Source organism: Montipora capricornis, chromosome 10 (assembly GCF_036669925.1).
Source record: "Montipora capricornis isolate CH-2021 chromosome 10, ASM3666992v2, whole genome shotgun sequence".
In the NCBI taxonomy this organism is placed as follows: domain Eukaryota; kingdom Metazoa; phylum Cnidaria; class Anthozoa; order Scleractinia; family Acroporidae; genus Montipora; species Montipora capricornis.
The window spans coordinates 36,897,262-36,902,261 of record NC_090892.1 but is presented as its reverse complement, the minus strand read 5'-3'; positions in this window follow the sequence as shown (position 1 = coordinate 36,902,261).

The following is a 5,000-nucleotide window of genomic DNA, read 5'->3' as shown; positions in this document are numbered from 1 at the left end:
ATCGCGCACTTTCGCTCGTTCCACGCAAGCCCGATATCTTTCATTGCCATTCTCGCATCACTTGTCACAACTTTAAGCTTGCCTTGTGAAGATGCGTATATATTTAGATCGTCGATATTCAGAAGATCCGTGACCTTTTGGCTAATAGGTCTTGAGAGTTGATAGCCTTCAGACGCTCAGAACATCCACGCCAGGAGATTGATACTTAGCGTGAACAGCCTCGGACACAGGGCGTCGCCTTGGGGAAGGCCCTTATTGAACCTTATTGGGTCTGACGTTTCCAGCCCATTCACAGTTCTCACAGCAATCGTTGTGTTCCACTTGGCGCTTAGTATCATAATCACACCACCTATCCACCAGGGAAAACGATGCAAAGGAAACATTTGGTCCAACCATCGGTGATCCACGGAGTCATACGCTTTTCTCACGTCTATCCATGTCATACTCAGATTGCGACGCCCCCTGTGGCTGTCCAGATAAAGCATACGGTGTATGAGTAGTTTATCAGTTGTCCCACTAAAATGCTCCTTGGCGTCGCGCTGCTCTCCTTGCATCAGCCCGTTCTCATTTAGATGTTTATCTACTGGTTTCAAGAGACAGGACGTGAACCACTTGTATATGGTGTTAAGACAAGTGATTGGCTTTTGGTTTTCATTTAAAAATTCGCCCGATTTTGGAATCAGCGAAGTCTTCCCCTCTGTAAACCAGAACGGCACCTCCTGATCACTACATACTATAGCTTGAAAGACTTAGTAACACCCTCACGAAAAGCGTTCACGTTTTTCCACCAGAAGTTGAAAATTCGGTCTGTGTCTGGCGCGCTCCAATTCCGTTACTTCGTCATCAAACTGTTCGCCTGCTCTGTACTCAGCTCAAAAACCTCATCAGACGGTTCAGGAACCCTTTCATTTATTGAGCTTCGAATTTCCTCAATCCACTTGGCTGAAGTGTCTTCAGTCCCTTCAGCCTCCCATAAAGACTTCCAAAACTCCGTCGTCTCTTCCACACTTCCAAACAGCGTCTCACCATTGCCATTATCCCTTATGCCCGCATCATAGATATGATTCTGACACCCCTCCTGTTTCTGAATGATCTTCTTCAAGTTCGAGTGAACTCGACCAGCATCCAAATGAAACTTTTTGTTCAGTTTTCTTGCCTCTTCCTGTTTTACATTGCCCTTGTAACCTCGCTTTAATTTTCTCACTTTTTATTTCTCCTTCTCCATGTATGATGCTAGGCATGCAATCGAAACTGTTCCGCATTCTTTCATCCACTGTGCACGATTCCTCTTTCCTTTTTTTGTGATTTTCTCAATTGATTTTATTATCATTATTATAATTATTTCTATGATGATGATGATGATGATGATTATTATTATTATTATTATTATTATTATTGTTATTATTTCGGTCCGGCGGCTTCTCGTAACGTGGACTTAAGCTTATATGATCGATATTCCCTTGTACCTGCGAGAAGAGAGTGCCAAAGGAGACTTGAAGTGCAGTCTTTTAACAGAATGGACCAAAAATTTCTTACTCTTGTCGATTTAAGCGATACTTCTCTTAACTGCATACATGTAACCCAATAATTCTAGGCGAACGAAACTTGCATTGTTTCACTCACATTTTGCAGGAATGCTTGCGCCAAAGGCATCACCCATATCATCAGAACTTTTCCTTCGCCTTGGACGATAGTGGTATCAACCAAGAGTCTTGGATAATGGACTCTTGTATCAACCTTCCCTTTTTCTTTTCTTTTCCCACGTCAATGCCGGATAACTGGCATGGGACTGGATTGATGAAAATTTTCTTCAAAACTGTAGCTATAAAAACAAACATGCGGGAGTATCATTTAGTCATTATACCGTCGTTATTGGTAGCGTCACACCATTTAGTGTGACGCAATATTGGCAAGTCTTGGATAAAAGACTACCCTTTGTATTTCTCTTAAGTTGTCACGTTCGATGAGTATTTTAGTCGCAAATACACTGAACATAGGATGAAAAGCAATCTTTTATCTGAAGTGAACACAATTTAAATGAGCATCTACTGCAGTTGCCAAAGAAGACTAAAAAAAGTCGGGTTTGTCAAGATTTGACCTCGTGACCGAGCGGTTGACATCTCTAAATGTTTTCTATCTTGCTTCTCTTTGAAAATGGTTTGAATCCGGAAGTTACATACCTCGATGGAATTTGATCGTCTGGGTTAAAGTCGTCCTGAGAAGGACTGGCGGCAGCAACTGACGTTTCGACAACCTGGCACAAAGTCATCGTCAGAGTCACGCGACGGCTAGAAATTCAAAAGAATGTAGTGATGCTCTGGTCTGTGTTGTGATTCGTTGTCTAAAAAGTATCAATGACATTTCTTTTCTCACTACCAATCACAATACAGGCCAGAGCAAATTCCATGGAGGGATGCATTCTCATTGTGAACTCGAGCGCGATCACACTTGACCAGCTCCGAGATAGCTTTGTTAAGATGGTAGTTGGTAAGCAGGGCAATGACACAGGTCCAAATTCCGTTCAAGGCAGGATTTTTTTTCAGGTTTCTTTCGCAACTGCATTTCTAACTTTTCCTTTCGTTAGATCCCACGCCGCTGGCAAGACGAAACAGTTTGCAAGGCATATGATGTGCTATTCCCTGAGGACCATTGCAAAGCCATCCTTGGTAACTCACAGGTGAATGGGAGTGAAATGGAAGAGCCGAAAGAAAGGGGAAAGGCGCTATGGATTTTTGAGAAGCTGGTAGTCAAATTTTGGCAGCCCGAATCCTTACATCCAAGGTGCATTGCAGTGGTCAATGATATGTACTGTCACCACTACTTTCAACGATGTTACATCGATTCCTTCGTACCACCTAAGGCAGTTTGCAGGGAAATGTTTTTAAGGTTGTGTGACAAAGGATTCAATCTTAACCGACAAAAAGCGAAATGGGGTTTTTCTAAAGCTTCGACATCATAGACTGTACAACTCTACTATATGGGAATGAATCAAGCAACTGTTACCACACTGATGAGATACGAGGTAAGAACCGACTCCTTCCCATAGTTTTTCATCTCACCATGGGATGGGAACACAAAAACACCGTAGATTTTGTCAATAAAATTATCAGTCATGTGGTAACACCTCAAATGGACCAGTATGGCCGCTGACTCTCGCGAAACAGGTTGGTCAACCTGGAAGTAAACTTTCCTTTTAAATTCTAAAAAGGGGTGGGAGTTGCCACTGCTTCTTCCGAAGCCTATATAGCCGACTTTTCCTCTAAAGTTCAAGGATTAGTCCATCGTCCGCTTCACAGGTCGCAGTGTTCAAGGTGTCTTTTAAATTATCTTCTACTTTTTCTTAGCAATACCGGGAGAATAGACCTTATTCACGATAGCCGCCATGTTGGATTTGCTATTATCATGCAAATTAGCTACTCGTAGTGGGGGCAAACAACACAACTTTGAGAGGTTATAACAAACATCTTAGCCACACAGATGATTTGTTTCATGTTCATTGAACGAATGTTTATCACCTTAGTAGTAAAATAGAATGCTTACACAAGTTACTTCGATTTTTTTTACTGAAAAATTAGCAGATAACGAAGTAGAAAGTAAAAATGTCGGAGACAATCAAAAGATGTAAACTTATTATAAAAGGTACTGAATTCTAAAATGTACTTTTAGCAATGTTAATTCAATATTTCAACGAGCCGATTTTCCGCAATTTGCCTTTATTCCAATGTTTGTCCCCCAGCATAACACATGGCTAATTTGCATGACAATTTGAAAACCAACATGGCGGCTATCGTGAAAGAGGGCTATTATGTGAAACGTACACGGGGACTTAGACCGACATGCATTCGTATCGGCCTCCAACGTACATTTCTTTTTTTGCGTTTACATGAGACCGGCAAGACACTGAACGGCAGACCGGTCTGACTTCGTGTATGTTGATGTACCGAGAAGAGATACTAGTAAACATGACCGCAGATTTTTTCAGCAACAAAAATGTCAAACTTTATTTGCTTTTGGGTCAGCGATATATTTATTAAAAAAACATATCGTTTCATCCCGAAACCAGGCACCAAGCATTTCATCCCGGTTTCATGTAAACGGCTGCAAACATTCATACCGGTACAAGTTCATGTCGATCTGAGTTCGTCCCGGTCTCATGTAAATACCCCCTAAGATGGGTTTCCAAAACATTCATTCCAACCTGATGTTGCATGCAAAGAAAACAAACAATACTCTTTTTTACTGAAAAAGACACTTTTCCTAACATTCCTTTGTGCGGGAATGGCGCGGCTGCTTGTCTGATGAGCCGCGGTTTATTCACTTCTGTAAACTAAGGGGTTAATGCTAAGACAACAAAGGGACCTTCGTGCCGATAGAAAAAACACCTAAGTGGTACCCTTGCATAAAATTTCAAATTCCGTTTTCCGTGGATCTTCTATTGCATCTGTTACATATGAACCATGGCAATTACTAGCTTTACAATCCCTCACTTACTAAGACTTGTTTACATTACTAATTAACACGAAAAGGGATAACTTGGGAATTTTATCAAAATGTCGCTTTAATCTAACTCAAAATCATTCAGACACTCAAAACGTCCTTTGCCGCATGACCCATTTGCTTTGCTTTTGAGTTTTTCAGCATTATGATTTGCAATACTTCAGATTCACGTGTTTGTTTTTGTATCTCTCAGATGTTTATATTTCCAATTACAAACTCTGTTTTTATTGGCCACTCTAACTCACTGTGTAATTGTTCACCCTGAATTCAAAATAAATATTTTTCGTTTCTGAGAAAACGAAACAACAACAACATTTTTTTTATAAATTGTACCTTTAACTTTCATTTTGCATTTACCTGTTCATCCACGCTTTTGGAAAAGTTCTACATACCACGTGCTTACTAACGCATACCTGAGGCAGCTCCTATATTTCTGTTTACGAGCAAGTGATCTTCTGGTCATACGGTGAAATGTGGATGACCTCGGTACATTGTTAAGCAAA